This window comes from Canis lupus, chromosome X, assembly GCF_003254725.2.
Source record: "Canis lupus dingo isolate Sandy chromosome X, ASM325472v2, whole genome shotgun sequence".
Classification (NCBI taxonomy): domain Eukaryota; kingdom Metazoa; phylum Chordata; class Mammalia; order Carnivora; family Canidae; genus Canis; species Canis lupus.
Window position 1 is genome coordinate 54,139,569 of NC_064281.1, and position 18,212 is coordinate 54,157,780.

At 35.3% G+C, this 18,212-nt stretch overlaps 1 protein-coding gene across 5 annotated transcripts in view; it reads left to right on the plus strand.

Annotated features, from left to right (window-relative positions):
• The window catches only part of EDA (ectodysplasin A), a 435,453-nt gene that overhangs the window by 161,015 nt on the left and 256,226 nt on the right, over positions 1-18,212 (plus strand). The window lies entirely within an intron of this gene.

Here is an 18,212-nt window from a genome sequence, read left to right on the forward strand (position 1 = left end):
TACTGAATGATAAACGAATCATAAGGAAAAAACCTCAAGTTCTATATACTATTTTCGCTCAGTCCTTAAGCTTTCTAGTGCTGCTTTGTCAGTAAACTTGCTCTTCTCCTGTTCTTCCAGCTCTTTTGGGGGAGGGGCGTACTGTGGTGATCCTCAGGTGTCTGTGCCTTGGCAGAGATGCCCCGCCCTTGCCAGGTGGTGGGGCTCAGTGTGAGCTGTTTGCCCTGTGAGATCTTTGTTCCCTAGAGGCTGGGCCTCTCCAGGGTGAAAGGAGAAAAAAAATGGCAGCAGGCAGATCTCCAGCCCTGGAGCCAAGATCTCCCATTGTCTAAGTCTCTGAGTGGGCACTTGCTCAGATCTTCTTGGAGGCAGACCTGAGGGCACCGATTCCTATAATTTGAAGGGCATCAGGCATCTCGAGAGCTAGTGCTGTCTTGTGCTTCCTGGCTCCAACTCTCCCAGATGCTCAAGGAGGGTTGCTGTATTCCATTCCTTTACTGGGACCTACAACAGCAGCAGTCCCCCTATCTAATTGCAGTTTGCAGTTTATGGCACAAGTTCAGCTTTCTCTGGGGCACCCCTATTCTTTCTGTGTCTCTGGGAATATTGAGACTTCACCTCCCTTCCTGCGATTCTGCCCTTTTTCAGCACTGAGCAGTTTTCAGACAGGGAGGACTCTCTCAGGAGCAGATTTCTAAAGGTTCCAATTGTGTGCTTTATTCCTTTCCAGCAGCCTGTGTACAGAGGTTCCCTCCTGTTGCTCTTTATCTTCCAATGATAATATTCCCTCCTTTTCTCTTCTCCACACTCCTACTTTTTAAGAAGTGATCACATTTCTATCTGTATCATTCCAGCTGTTCTTTCATCTCAGGTTGAATTCATAGGTGTTTAGGATGGATTGAACATTACCTAGCTAAATGTGGGCTACCAGATGAAATGAGGACCCCTACTCTTTCACCATCTTGTCTAGTCTCCTGAAGATTTGCTTTTATCATTTTTTTAATCTTTGATAATTTTTTCTCCTAAAATTTTTTTAAAAAATTAGTTAATATACAATGGTATATTTGTTTCAAGTGTATAGCATAGTCATTATTTTACATGTTACATTCATAGTCTGTATTGATGTAAGTTTGTATAAGGCTGAAGTTAAGTTCAAGACTGATATTTTCTAAATCTGTGGATGTTCAGTCGCCCCAGCATCATTTGTTGAAAGACAGTATACTTGCCCCATTAAACTGCTTTGCTTCTTTATCAAATATCAGTTGTGCCATAACAATTAATAAAATATTTATACATTTATAGATAAATTTGATCTAATCTTGGAAACATGCTAAGTGAAAGAAGCTAGATGCAAATGGCCACATATAGTATCCAATTTATGTGAATTCTTATAGTATTCAGTTTGTGTGAAATGTCCAGAATAGGAAAATCCATAAAGACAGAAAATAGATGAGCAGTTGCAGTGGCTAAGGTGCTAAAAGAGTGAGAAGTGACTATAATAGGGCATAAGATTTCTTTTTGGAGTAATAAACATGTTCTAAATTTAGATGCTGGTGATGGGTGCACAACTATGTGAATATAGTAACTACCACTGACTTATATAACTAAAAGGTGAATTTTCTGGTGTGTGAGTTATATCTCAATAAAGGTGTCATAAAAATAATTAGGCTTTTTTTTTGTAATTCTATATGGGGTTCTTTATTCTCTTGTATTGATCTGTGCATGTATTGCTCTGCCAGTGTCACACTGTATGATGTTAGCTGTAGGTATTTTGTAGATGTTCTTTATCAAGTTGAGGAACTTCCTCTGTATTCCTAATTGCTGAATTTTTTCATATTTATCTATTGATATGGTGGATTACGATATTAATAATACAACCAATCATATTAATTGATTTTCATATGTTGAACCAGCCTTGCACAAATGGAATAAGACCTACTTGGTCATGGTGTATAATTTATTTTATACTATGTTATTTTCATTTTGCTAATATCTTTATTGAGGTAAACTTAATATAATATAAAACTCACTATTATAGGTATACTAAGGTGTACAATTCAGTGGTTTTTAGTACATTCACAATGTTGTGCATATATCACTACTATCTAATTCCAGAACAGTTTTATCCCCCCCTCAAATAAACATGGTAGCCATTAGTCATTTCCCATTTTCCCCAGCCTTAGGCAACCACTAATGTACTTTCTATATCTATAAATTTGTTTCATAGATGTTTCATATAAACAGAACCATGTAATGTCTTTTGTGACTGGTTTCTTTCACTTAGCATAATGTTTTCAAGGTTCATCCATTTTTTAGGATGTATTAGAATTCCTTTTTTTTTTGTATTAGAATTTCATTTCTTTATAAGACTGAGTTGTATTCCATTATTTCAAAATTCCACATTTTGGGATGCCTGGGTGGCTCAGTCAGTTAAGTGAAGACTTGATTTTTGACTCAGGTCATGATCTCAGGGTCCTGGGATCAAGCCCCACATGGACTCTGCACTCAGAGGGGTTTCTGCTTGAGATTGTCTCTTCCCTCTGCCCATCCCCCTATTCACTCATGTGCTCTATCTCAGATAAATATATCTTTTTTTAAATGTCACATTTTATTTGTCCTTTTATTTATTCATAGTCATTTAGGTTTCCACCATTTGGCATATTTGAATAATAATACAGCTATAAACATTCACATACAAATGTCTATTTGAATCCCTACTTTTATTTCTTTAGGTTATATATCTAGGAGTCACACTGCTGAATCATATGGTAATTTTGTGTTTAACTTGTTGGGAAACTGCCAGACTTTTCCACACTGACTATACCATAAATGCACAGTGTTTCCAATTTCTCCATATCTTCATCAAAACTTATTTTCTGTTTTTTTTTTTTAATTTAAATTTTAGTAATCATATAGCACAATATTGGGTTCTGGAGTAGAATTCAGTGATTCATCACTTACATGCAACCCCAGTACTCCTAAGAGCAACTGCCCTCTTTAATACCCCTCACCCACCTATCCTAACCCCCACATACCTCCCTCCATCAACCCTTAGTTTGTTCTCCTTCATTAGCTGTCTTTTATCATTTGTTTCCCTCTCCTTTTTTTCTTTTTCCCCTTCCTCTTTGTTCATCTGTTTTCTGTCTTAAATTCCACATATCAGTGAGATCATATGGGATTTTCTTTTCTGACTTGTTTCATTTAGCATAATGCACTATAATTCCATGTATGTCTTTGCAAATGGCAAGATTTCATTTTTTGATGGTTAATATTCCATTGTGTGTGTGTACATACACCACATCTTTTTCATGCATTCATCAGTCAGTGGCCATTGGGGCTCTCCCCCACAATTTGGCTATTGTTGATAATGCTGCCGTAAATATTGGGGGAGAATGCAATCCTTTGAATCTGTATTTTTGTATCCTTTGGGTAAATACCTAGTAGTGCAGTTGCTGGAACATAGGGTAGTTTTATTTTTTTAAACTTTTTGAGAAACCTCCATACTGTTATTCAGAGTTGCTATACCAGTTTACATTCCCACCAGTAGTATAAGAGGGTTCCCCTTTCTCCACATCCTCACCAACAACACTTGTTGTTTCTTGTGTTCTCAATTTTAGCCATATGGACTGGTCTGATGTGGTATCTCCTTGTGGTTTTGATTTGCATTTCCCTGATAATGAGTTATGTTGAGCATCTGTTCATGTGTCTGTTAGCTATCTGGATGTCTTCTTTGGAAGTGTCTATTCATGTCTTCCCATTTTCTTAACTGGATTATTCTTTGGATGTTGAGTTTGATAAGTTCTTTATAAATTTTGGATACTAACCCTTTATCAGATATGTCATTTGCAAATAACTTGTTCCATTCAATAGACTTTTAGTTTTGTTGATTGCTTCCTTGACAGTACAGATTTTTATCTTGATGAAGTCCCAATAGTTCATTTTTGGTCCAGAGATATGTCTGTTAAGAAGTTGCTACACCTGAGGTCAAAGAGATTTCTGCCAGTACTCTCCTCTAGCATTTTGATCATTTCCTGCCTCACATTTAGGCCTTTCATCCATTTTGAATTAATTTTTGTGTATAACATAAGAAAGTAGTCCAGGTTCATTCTTTTGCATGTTGTGTCCAGTTTTCCCAACACCATACTAACGTTGAACAGCTTCATGTATTTATTGACTATATGTCTTTGGAAAAATATCTGTCTAAGTCTTTTGCTGGTTTTTAATTGAATTGTTTGGTTTTGATGTGTTGAGTTCTAGTAATTCTTTATATATGTTCAATATAATTTTCTGGGTGCTAGATATTTTTGTATTCCATTATATATTCTTTATGTTCTGGGCTACAGTTAAATTTCTAGGAAATTGATCCTTTTAAGTACTGCTTTTTTAAGATTAGTTAGATGTGCACAGACTGAGCTCAATCTGGAACTACTTATTCACTACTCTTTAGGCAATGCCATATTCGTTATTCTATTCAGTGCCTTATAAATTATGACTTTTTCCATCCTAACTGGCATAAGCAGGCATTATTCCTGGGCTCTGTGTGATCACTAGGTGCTATTTCCTCTAATCCTTTTGGATGTTTTTCACCCTGGTCTTGGGTAGTTTTCTCACATTCATGCACTTGCAGTGGTATCTATTAGACACTCAAGTGAGAACCTTTAAAATCTCCAGAATATTCTCCCTGTGCTGCTCTTTCTTCTTTCTGGTACTCCATCCTCCATCCTATGAATAAGAGTAAAATACCCTTTGCCTTCTCATATTCTCAGTTCTGTCTCCTCAATTTCAGTCTTCCATCCTGTAGCTGGGTTCTTCCTACACTGCAGTCTGGAAACTCTCATAGCACTAAGCTGGGGAAATCAGTGGGCTTACTTCATTTGTTTCCAGTCTCACCAGGACTATTCTCCTTTATTGTCTGATGCCCACAGTCTTGAAATCCTTAGTTTTATAAATATTGTTTTTTTTAAAAATCTTTATTGGGATCCCTGGGTGGCTCAGCGGTTTAGCGCCTACCTTTGGCCCAGGGCATGATCCTGGAGTACCGGGATCGAGTCCCGCATTGGGCTCCCTGCCTTGAGCCTGCTTCTCCCTCTGCCTGTGTCTTTCCCTCTCTCTCTCTCTGTGTGTCTCTCATGAATAAATAAATAAAATCTTTTAAAAAATCTTTATTACTTTGCTTTGGTTATTACTTTTACTCCATCTTGACCAGAAGTGAAGCTGTCATTTTGTTTTAAATTCTAAATATTTATTGGTATCTCAGAGAAATCTCTGACTCCAGTAGACCTTCCTAAACTTGCACAGCCTCAACTTCTTTAGACATGTTATATTTGAAAGAAAATCCTGCAGGTATAATAGGGAAATGAACCTAATCATCTCAATTGTTCTCTCCGTTTTCCAACTCTGCTTATTCAATTAACTGGAAACCTCTGTCTCCTTGCAAGGTACCCTCTCAAATTATTATTTTTCATTGAATAATACTTATTATTATATATTGAACAGAAGTATGTGGAATGTATTGTAGAAAGGCATGATTGATCCTGCTGTTCCCAACCTCCCATGCTTTTTTTTTTTTTCCTCCCATGCTTTAAATAAATTCCATGCCTCCTAGCTCTCCCAGCAAAATTCGGCTCCATTATTTGTCAACTTAAACCTTTAAAATACATGATTTATATTTATAATTTAAACCATCTTTTGAGAGTCTCTTAAGTTTATTGCTCACTGCAGGATGTATTCCTTCTGATTTTCTTAGTGTCTCCTAAATTGAAGCCTCTAAAATTTCAAACAGAACTCTATTCTTCTAGTATTTTTGACAGACATGTTTGAGTTCATCTCCCGCATGCTGTTTATGTTATGGTTTATGATAATATCTCATTTTGGTCATTATCTTTTAAAACTGAAGAGACCTCATTCATCTTTTTAATCTTTTATTACCAAATAGTAACCTTCCTTCCTGTCTGCATACTACTCCCTTCAATTTTTTCTCCATTTCTATTCTATATTAAGATATACCTCCCAGAACCACATTATAATATTCTATAGTATATCTAAAATATTTATATCATAGGATGACAGAGAAGAATAATATCCCACTTTTTCCCTTTCTTGAAAACTCCCATTATTTAAAAAAAAAGTTTTAATGTTTATTAGACATAACATAGATTTGATATCTTCTGAAAATATTCTCACATTACTTTTTTGGCTCATATGAGTAACTCAAAGCAATCATATTATAAGTTATTTATATTAATACTTACCAGGTTCATTTCATTATCTATGTAAAACTCATCTAATTGGTATAATTTATTATATATGCTCAATTTTTATCTTTTGGTATAAAGTCAATAAATTAGGGTAACATTGTTTCAATGAACACCAAACTGAAATAAGGAGATTATAGATGATAATTACATACTGTATCTGTCTCAGGACCTATTATATTTCTTTATTTTGGTTTCAGTGCTTAGTATGGAGAAACTCTTAACCCATACAGATAAATAACTAAATGCCAACAAATTTTAATAGTTCATCTTACAATCAAAGTTTATTACTTAGTTAACTAATCATGAAGCCTAAAAGGAGAGTACTAGGAACCATTTGCTTTGAAGTTGAATCATTAACTATCTGACTAGTGCTCATATTCTCTATTAAAAATGTAAGAGAAACATCCAAAGCTCACAAATAAGTACATTAATGATAATGCAGTGTATTAGCATCTTTACTTGTTATTTCACAACTGATTCTTATAATGTGAGAAAGGCATATATATGTTGGATAGATGTACACAAGCTCAATTTGATGCCAGACAAGTCTTCGCACATATACCATAGTACTGTACTTGCTTTAAACTTTATATGAGCAGAAATGCTTTGTCCTGAATAAGAGGGAAACTGAACTCTGGAATTAAACCTACTCAGAAGAATTTAAATAACTGTACAGAAATGGCAGGACAAGATTTATTCTGAAGTTTGAACAAACAAGTTAATAACTAGGTGGTCCACAACATTATATATTTGGTATGAAACCTAATCAGGTATTTCTGTTGATAGTTCATGATTTTTATTATAGATTTTAAAGTAGATAAAAATACTTTCAAATGATTTTCAATTAAAGTATTGGTGGAATCCCTGAAGCGCCTCTGAATCCTAGAGTTTTGGTGAATAGTTTTAAAACCAGTCAAAATATAAATATTTATTATTATCCTTTGTCTAACTTATTTTTATTGTTATTCTCAATAAATTCAAATGTTTCTAGTCAGGGATTATTTTTCTATACAAAAACTGTGAGCCTTTTCTCCAATAGCTTATGGCAGTGGTTTCTTTTATTCTATTTTTTTAAGGCAAGTTTTATAAACTTGCCCAATACGGAGGTTAAACTTGCTAGTTTATGCTTCTGTAGAGATCTCTAATGAATGTTGGGGATGGGTGGGTAGGTATTTTGTCGATAGTTCCTCAGCCATTTGGTATGATGCCCATAAACCATAGCAAGGTGTACTTTTATAAGTGGTAATTTTGGTTTCTCACCTGTGTTTCTTTAAAAATCTTGCATGAATGAGACCTCAATTATTTAAATTATGTGTAGTTTGTTGTTTTGAGGTTAGGAATTACCATTAGTGAATTTAGTACATCTAACCTGTGTGTTTCATAAGCCAATTTGGGAATAAAAGACTATCTAATATTCTCTAAGTAATGACTCAGAATTTTTGTTTAATCTTTCTGATAGTCCTTTTTTATCTCAGACTATCCTTTTCACTGTGATCTTCAAGTGGACCCATTTTTTTCTTGTATGTCATGTGGTAGGACCACAGCCATGTATCAAGATACACTACATTATTTTACCTGTAGCTGTAAGTGGAGAAAGAGAAGTTTCGTGAAACTACCCCCAAATTAAAAAAAAAAAAAAAGAAACTACCCCCAAATTAAGCACAAGCCACTTCCATACAGCATAGTTTTGCACCATTCAGCATACTCACACAGCTACGTAAAGGAAGGAGCACAGCACTGACACTGGCTGATTAACTTACTTACACCAAGTCCTCCCCCCCCCCCACAGTCCTGTGGAATTTGTCCTTCTCCATCAAGCTTGCATTAGTCCCAGCACAACATACCCCTTCCACAGAGGACTACCATAAACCCCTGCCCATACCACCTCTCCAAAGCTTGGAATTTTAAAGGTCAGTAGCCTTGACTGGGATAGAGCCAGATGGGAACTGTGTTACTTCTGAAGAGAAGTCAGGCAGAAAAATAAAAGAAGAAGGGAGAATTGACACAGTGATCTGAAAAATGTCTGGGCCACATAGAGGGGAGATTATTCCCTCTTCTAGAACACTTCCTTGAAAGACAGCACTCACAGAGATACCTTTCCAGAAACAAAGGAGCTGATAGTGCCACTTTTCTTTCCTGCCCCTCAACAGAAACACAGAGCCACCTGAGGGAAGCAGCTTTGCCCAGACACGGGCTACCTAACTTGCTTACACCAAGCCCTACCACTCTGTGCTCTGGCAGTACTACCCTTCTAAGTCCAGTTTGCTTCAGTCCCAATGTGGTAGGCTCCTTTCCCAGAAGACCAGCACAAAATTCTGCCCTGCTCACACCAACATTCCTAATCAGAGAGTTATGCAGGGCCTCAGTTCTGATAGAATTGCTGTCATGTCTCATTTCACAAGCACACCAGAACACACCTAGTTAAAACTAACCAAATTCAGACCAGGGACCAAAAGCTGCCCACAGCAGACAAGGAGTGCCCCTGCAGGTGATTGGCCTGAGGGAGTGAGCAGCCAAAACACAATACCAGAGCTCACACAGCATACATCAGAGACACCACCTGAAGTGCCAGACCCTGGGCACTATAGGACCCCTTCTTCCTAAAGCCATTATTTTTAGGAACAGGTCACTTAAGAAGCTTTCCTAACACAGAGAAGAAAACAGAGACTTAGACCAAATGCCAAAGTAGAGGAACTTAATCCTGAATGAAAGAACAAGATAAGACCGCAGCCATATATCTAAGTGAAACAAATATCAGTAACATGTATGATGGAGCATTTAAAGCAACAATCATAAGGATACTCACTGGGCTTGAGAAAAGAAGACATCAGTGAGACCCTTCCCACAGTGATAAAAGAGTTCAATAAGAATCAGGTTGAAGAATATAATCAATGAGATTGGAAACAGGCTGAAGCAATGAACAGCAGATTAAAAGAAGCAGAAGAACAGATCAGAAGACAAAATTATAGAAACTAATGAAGCCTGACAAAAGAGAAAAGAATTATGGAACATGACAATAGACTTAGGAACTCAGTGACTCCATGAATAATAATAACATTCGTATTATAGGAGTCACAGAAACAGAGAGAGAAAAGGGAGCAGAAATTTTAAGGAATAATGATGGAAAACTTCCCTAATTTGGGGAAGGAAAGAGTCATCCAGAATGAAGTAGAATGGAGAACTCCCGCCAAAATCAACAAAAGCAGACCAACACCCAAGATATATTATAAGAAAATTTACAAAATAACAGATCTTAAAACCAGCAAGACTTATGAGGGAAAACCAATAAGGGTAGCAGGAGATTTCTTGACAGAAACTTGGGAAGCGAGAAGGGAATGGCATGATATACTCAGTGTGCTGAAAGGGAAATATCTGCAGCCAAGAATACCCAGCAAGGCTATCATTCTTAATAAAAGGAGAGATAAAGAGTTTCCTAGACAAAAAGAAACTAAAGGAGTTTATGACCATTAAACCAGCTCTCCAAGAAATATTAAAGGGGACTCTGAATAGAAAGGGTAGACCAAAAGTGACAAAAATAAGAAAGGATTGGAGAAAATCTCCAGAAACAAGAAACCAAGTGATAACGTGGCACTAAATACATATCTATCAATAATTACTTAAAATGTAAATGGACTAAATGCTCCAATCAACAGAAATAGAGTGTCAGAATGGATAAAGAAAAAACAAGTCCCATTAGGAGACATCTTTTAATCCTAAAGACACCTGGAAATTGAAGGAGTGTAGAAAAATTTATCACACAAATGGATGTCAAAGGAAAGTTGGAGTATCAATAGTTACATTGGACAAAATAAAGATTGTAAAGAGACAAAGAAGGGTTCTATATAATAATAAAGAGGATAATCCATCAATAAAATCTAATAATTCAAAATATGCACCCAAAAAGGGAGTACCCAAATATATCATAAACATAAAGGCACACTAATTGACAACACAGTAATAGTAGGGGACGTTAACACTCCACTTACATTAATGGAGAGATCATCTAAAAATCAACAAGGAAACAGTGGCTTTGAATGACACACTGGAAAAGATTTAAGAAATGTGTTCAGAACATTCCATCCTAAAACAGCAAAATACACTTTTTTCCCCAGTGCACATAGAACATTCTCCAGAACAGATCACATATTAGGTCACAAAACAGGCCTCAACAAGTAGAAAAAAACTAAAATCATAACATGCATCCTTATTAACAATAATGCTATGAACCGAGAAGTCAACCACAAGAAAACAATTGGAAAGACCACAAATACCTGGAGGTTAAACAACATGGTACCTAACAATGAATGAGTCAACCAGGAAATCAAAAAAAGAAATTAAAAAATGCATAGAAACAATTGAGGATGAAAACAGTGTTCCAAAATCTTTGGAATGGAGCAAAACCAATTCTAAAAGGGAAGGATATAGCAATACAGGCCTACCTCAAGCGGCAAGAAAAATCATAACCTAACTTTACACCTAAAGGACCTAGAAAAAGAAGAGTAAACAAAGCCTAATGCCAGCACAAAGAAGGAAATAATAAAGATTAGAGCAGAAAGAAATGATATAGAATTTAAAAAAATAGAAAATTTCAGTGAAAGCAGGAGCTGGTTCTTTGAAAAACTGAAAAAAATTGATAAATCTCCAGTCAGATTCATTAAGAAGAGAGAACTTATATAAACAAAATCACAAATGAAAGAGGAGAAATAACAATTGAGACCAGAGAAATACAGCAATTTTAAGAGATTATTACAAAGAAAATTATATGACAACAAATTGGACAACCTAGAAAAAAATGAATAAATTTCTAGAGACATATAATCTACCAAATCTTAAGCATGACAAAATGGAAAATTAACAGTCCAGTTACTGGTAAGGAAATTGAATTGGTAATCAAAAAACTCCCTACCATCATAGGTGACTTCTTCTCAACTGTTATAAAAAATAGAAAAGGAAGGAAGTTAATTCTTTGAGGCCAACATTACCCTGATACCAAAACCAGATAAAGAATACACTAAAACAGAGATCCATAGGCCAGTATCCCTGATGAACACGGCTACAAAAACTCAATAAAATACTAACAGACCAAATGCAACAATATATTAAAAAAATAATTCACCATGCAGGATCAAGTGGGATTGATTCCTGGGTTGCAAGGGTGGTTCATTTTTCACAAATCAATCAATGTCATATACCACACTAATAAAAGAAAGATAAGAAATGTATTATCATTTCAATAGATGCAGAAAAGGCTTTCGATAAAGTACAACATCCATTCATGATAAACCCTCAACACAGTAGTTTTAGAGGGAACATACCTCAACATAATAAAGGCGATATATGAAAAACCCACAGCTAATATTATTAATGGGAAAAAAGTTAGTGCTTTTCCTCTGTGGTTAGGAATAAGACAGAGATGTCCATTTTTACCACTGTCATTTAACACAGTACTGGAAGACTTAGCCACAGCAATCAGAAGACAAAAATAAATAAAAGGCATCCAAATTGGCAAGGAAAAGTAAAACTTTAACTATATGCAGATGACATGATACTTTATATAGAAAATCTAAAAATACTCTAACAAAAATTGCTGGAACTGATAAATGAATTCAGTAATGGAATACACAATCAACATACAGAAATCTATTGTGTTTCTATACATTGAAAATGAAGCAGTAGAAAGTGAAATTAAGGAATCAATCCCATTTACAGTAGCACCAAAACCAACAAAATATCTAGGAATAAACCTAACCAAAGTGGTGAAAGACGTGTATTCTGAAAACTATAAAATACTGAAAAAGAAATCGAAGATGACACAATGAAATGGAAAGACATTCCATACTCAACAATTAGAAGAACAAATATTGTTAAAATATATATAATACCTAATGTAATCTACACATTTAATGTAATCCCTATCAAATACCAACAGAATTTCTTACAGAACTCGAACAAATAGTGCTAAAATTTGCATAGAATCACAAAAGATCCCAAATAGCCTAAAGAACCTTGAAAAAAAAAATGGAAAGCTGAAGGCATCACAGTTACATATTTTGTTATGTTACAAAGCTGTAGTAATCAAAACAGGAGGATACTGGCACAAAAATAGACACATAAATCAGTAGAACAGAATGGAGAACCTAGAAATGAACCCACAACTATATGGTCAATTAATCTTTGTAAAAGCAAAAAGAATATCCAATGGGAAAAAGATAGTGTCATTAATAAATGGTTTTGGTAAAACTGGACAGCAACATGAAAAAGAAGGAAACTGGACCACTTTCTTACACCATACACAAAAATAAATTCAAAATGTAGGTCAGCCCCAGTGGCACAGCGGTTTGGCGCCGCCTGCAGCCTGGGCTGTGATCCTGGAGACCTGGGATCGAGTCCCACATTGGGCTCCCTGCATGGAGCCTGCTTCTCCCTCTGCCTGTGTCTCTGCCTCTCTCTTGCTGTTTATGAATAAATAAATAAAATCTTTAAAAAAAACACAAAATGTATTAATGACCTAAGTGTGAGAAAACTACCAAATCCTAAAGGAATACATAGGCATAAATCTCTTTGACATTGGCCATAGTAATTTCTTACTAGATATGTCTCCTGAGGTAAGGGAAGCAAAAGCAAAAATAAACCTTTGGGAGTTCATCTAAATAAAAAGCTTCTGCACAGGTAAGGAAACTATCAATAAAACTAAAAGGTGACCTATGGGATGGGTGAAGTTATTTGCAAATGACATATCTGATAACGGCTTAGTATCCAAAGTATACAAAGAGCTTATAAAACTCAACACGCACAAACCAAAAACTCAATTTTAAAATGGGCAGAAGACATGAATATACATTTCTTCAAAGAAGACCTAGAGATGCCCAACAACTGATCATCAGGGAAATGCAAATGAAAACTATAATGAGATATCACCTCAAACCTGTTAGAATGGCTAAAATCAACAACATAAGAGACAACTAGTTTTGGTGAGGTTGTGGAGAAAAAGGAACACTCATACACTATTGGTGGGAGTGCAAACTGGTGCAGCTACTCTGGAAAACAGTATGGAAGTTCCTCAAAACATTAAAAATAGAACTACCCTGTGACCCATCAATTGCACAACTAGGGATTTTACCCAAAGAATACAAAAACACTAATTCAAAGGAATACAGTGCCCTGATATTTATAGCAGCATTTTCTACAATAGCCAAATCATGGAATCAGCCCAATTTTGCACTGACTGATGATTTATAAAGAAGAGGTGGTATATATTTATAGTGGCATATTACTCAGCCATTAAAAAAGAATGAAATCTTGCCATTTGCAATGACATGGACAGAGCTACAGAATATTATGCTAATCAAAACAAATCAGAGAAAGAGAAATAGCATATGATTTTATTCATATGTGTAATTTCAGAAACAGAATAAATGAGCAAAGGTTAAAGAAGAGGGAGGCAAACAAAGAAACAGACTCTTAACTATTGACAACCAACTGATAGGTACCAGATGGGTGGAGGTGGGGGGGATGGGTTAATAGGTGATGGGGATTAAGAAGTGTAATTGTTGTGATGAGCACTGGGTGTTGTATAGAAGTGTTGAATCACTATACCATACTGGAATTTAAGTAAACACTTAAAAAAAAAGATAAATTAACATTTTAGGAAATTTTTCCAAAAATGCATGTCAATGTTGAATGTGCAGCATATTAAAAAAGTTTATACCTTTTCTTGTTTAGGGAATGAATTTTACATGGGCCCCCAATAAGTAAGCATTCTTGTAGATTAATTCTTCTGTGTGTAATTTACAACTCCCATCATAAGAGATGCTGGTGGTTTTTTATAACAAAGCTTAAATTCCTATACTTGTCCAATCTATATAATAACCATATTTAGTTGAGTTTCTGAGGGTTATTTTTTGATACAAACCTTTTGTATAATCTTGAATGTGTAAGTTTTTCTCAGTGGCATTTAGATTTAATTATAGCAGCGTAGTATAAAAGTCAAGCTTGATATGCTAGGATTTTAGAAATGCTGACAATATTATTTTGCTTCCCTGATAATAGTTGAGGCTTTCATTAAACATTTGAATTCAAGCTGGTGAGCCAAAGCAATAATTTTTATAGCTACAGATAAATGAAAGGAAGTATTTTATTATTAGTCCATAATATTATTGATTGAGGAAAAAATAACTGGAGGCAGGGTATGAATCAGGCTACTAAACAGTGATTAATAGTGATATGAACCTCATACCACTAAAGATTTAAGAGTCTGAAAGTCATGAAGTACTTGTTAAATGTCTCTTCCATTATGTATTTAAATGGTTCTGGCTTGTGTGGTCCCTTTATTTCCTTTCTTGAATATCTTGCTAAGTAAACCTTCTAAAACTTCTTGTGGTAAACCATGATTACATCCTATGGTTTCAACAATTGAAGGGTTCATTGGATTTTTATGCTGCTGTTAAGTACAATAATCATTAGTTCATACAAAGTGTAAGAAGTCTGGCTGTCTATTTTCCTTTAGTTTTAAATTGCAGTTAAGGCAGCCTCCTGTTTGAGCCTGCATCTTGCTGTTCCAAATTTTCTTGGTGATGAAATTGAGCAAACCAGTAATTGACCCGTGAACCTTTAGAATAATGCAGCAAAAATGCTGCCTACAATTTTCTGGCCCAAACTTCTACCTTAGGAATCAGGAAATATTTTCTCTAAAGGACGACATCATAAATGTTTTGAGTTTTGTGAGCCATAAAGTTTCTATCACAACTACTTGACTATTTTCTAGTATATACATAGCCATAGACAGTACATAAATAAATGAGTATAGCTGTGTTCCAATAAAACTGTATTTACAAAAACAAGGAGCAACATTTCTCCAAATAATATATACAAATATCCAACAACTACATGAAAAGATATTCAACACAATTATTAGGGATATACAAATAACAATCACTTTGTACCCCACTAGGATATATATAATTTAAGAAAAATGGAAAATAATAAATGTTGGTGAGTTTGGACAAATTAGAATCCTTTTATTTATTTTTTAAAGATTTTGTTCATATATTCATGAGAGAGAGAAAGGCAGAGACACAGGCAGAAGGAGAAGCAGGCTCCCCTCAGGGAGCCCTACATGGGACATGATCCCCAAACCCCAGGATCATGCCCCCAGCTGAAAGCAGGGCCCAATTGCTAAGCCATCCAGGCATTCCTAGAATTATATTGCTGGTTGGAATGTAAAGTAATACAGCCTCTGTGGAAAACAGTTTAGCATTTCATCAAAACGTTAAACATAGGATTATCATATGACCCAGCAATTCTATTCCTCAGTATGTGCCCCAAAGAATTGAAAACAGGTATTCAAATACTTGTACACAAGTGTTCATTAGAATTACTGTTCACAATAGTCAATGGGTAGAAAAGACCCAAATTTCCGTTGTTGGATGAATGGATAATGAAATAGTAGTATATCCATATAAAGGAATGTTATTCATCCATAAAAAGGAATTAATCTCAAAAATATTCTGTCAAGTAAAAAAAAAGCCAGACATAAAAGGTCATATATTTTATGATTCAATTTATATGCAGTATCCAAACAGATTAATTCATTAAGGCAGAAAGCAAAATAGTGGTTGTTAGGAATATGTGAAGGCAAGAATCGGGGATGACTACTTCATGGATATGGGGTTTCCTTTGGTAATGATAAAATGTTTTGAAACTAGTTACTAGTGATGGTTTTATAACATTGTGAATGTACTAAGTGCCACTGAATTGTACATTTAAAAATGGTTAATTTTAAATTAATTTCACCTCAATAAAAAATCCAGAAGTCAGTGATCCTGATTGGCTATAGTTTGCTAATCCCTGCTCTATCTAATGCATAAATTCCTTCCATTTTCTATCACCGTGAATTATCTTCTTCTCTGATGTCAGTTTTGTTACTTGAGAATATGTTGTGAAGTAGTATAAAAGGCTTTTATGGGCTTGGTGCAACTTGATTACCACAAACTGCCAAAGTATGTAATACCAAATTTTTTTTCTGAGAACTTCGTGAGTCTCTTTATTATTTGTTATTTAAAGATAGAAACAAAACTGTGGCTTCCGGTCTTAATCAAAAATATTTATTAAGCTACCTATGTACATATATGTGTGTGTCCCATCCCCTGACAACCACTATTCTGCTTTATATTACTATGGATTTGTCAATGATGGACATTTCACGCAAGTGCAGTCATTCAATATGTGGTCCTTTATGACTGACTTCTTTCACTTAGCATAGTGTTTACAAGGTTCATCCGTGTTGTAGCATATATCAGTACTTAATTTCTTTTTATGGCTAATGAACAGTTCATTGTATGAAAGTACTAGATTTTATATATCCACTCATTATTTCATGAACATGTGGGTTGTTTTCATCTTTGGGCTATTACTAATAATGCTTCTGTGAAAATTTCTAAGTTCTTGTGTAGACCTTTGTATTCATTTCTGTTATATAATTGGGAGTAGAATAACTGGATTATATGGGAACTATTTGTTTAACCATTTGAGGAACTGTAGATTGTTGTTTTCCAAGGGGGGCTGCAGCATTTTACTACCACCAGCAGTTTATTAGGGTTCCAATTGGTTTCTCCACACTCTTACCAACACTTTATATCTGTCTGTAAATAAAGTGTTATTGAAATAACACACTTGACCACACTTAGTCATTTACATATTGTCTATGAATACTTCAGAATACAGTGACAGAGTTGAATAGTTGTAAAGATACTGTATGGCTTGCATGGTTCAAAATATCTATCTAGCCCTTTGTAGGAAAAAAATGCCAGCTGCTGCTGTGGACATATTCATGCAATGTTGAAGTTCATCATGTTTTGAATATGTTAGTGACATTTGCTAATTAGAGGAATTCTCTAGTGCATTTCTTTGTAGGACTCTCAAGTGATCTAGAGAAATCTATAGTTGCTTAAAACAAAGTATACCTGAATAACAAATATCTAAGATATCTAGGGCAGCCCCGGTGGCACAGCGGTTTGGTGCCGCCTGCAGCCCAGGGTGTGATCCTGGAGACCCAGGATTGAGTCCCACGTCAGGTTCTCTGCGTGGAGCCTGCTTCTCCCTCTGCCTGTGTCTCTGCCCCCCCCCTTCTCTCTCTATGAATAAATAAATAAAATCTTAAAAAAAAAAGATATCTAATTATATCTATTAGGCAGAAAAATAGTGATTCAAAAAGATAATTCAGTTTATTATCAAAAGCTTTGTGATAAAAGGTAAAAATTCTAGAAAATATTAGTATCAAAATATTAGATTATAAACATGATATCCCAGAACATGTAAAATAATTTTCTTGGAGTATCATAGAATAGGGAGAGCAAGGTTAAGTTTTTAAAGCGTGAATGATTTGGGGAAGGAATTCTCAGGGAAAACACATGTTAGACTTTTAAGGATAAGGCAGGTGCTAAATCTTAGAAAAATCTTCACCCCTCACTTGTTCCCAGAAGTAGCTACAGCCATGCACCCCTGCCTTGTTTTCCATTAATGGAGTCTAGTACATACTGGGGTAGCTGGAGATTTGGGAAGCTGCTATCTAGACCATTCCTGTTTTTGATAAAGGAAAAGACTATAAATTTAGGAGTACCACCAAGATGGAGAAGAGTGGGAATGGGGGAAGGAGTAGAAAGGTGAATCAGTAGCACAAAAAACTTGATTTCTTGACTCCTAAACAGTTTTGTTCACTTTCAATTGTGTGTAGACAAATAACATTAAATTTGCTAGAAAACATCAAACAGGAGCCTTGGACTGAAGGGAGAGGGAGAGGTTAAGAAGCCTTGCCCACATATTATTTTGTTCTCTGTGGCCACACACATATTTAGCTTAGCAACTCTGTTCAACTGTGAGGCACACTAGTAGTCCTTTGTGTGATTACGAAGTGGTACTTGTTTTAAACAGAGGCAATATCATTGTACAGGAACTGTA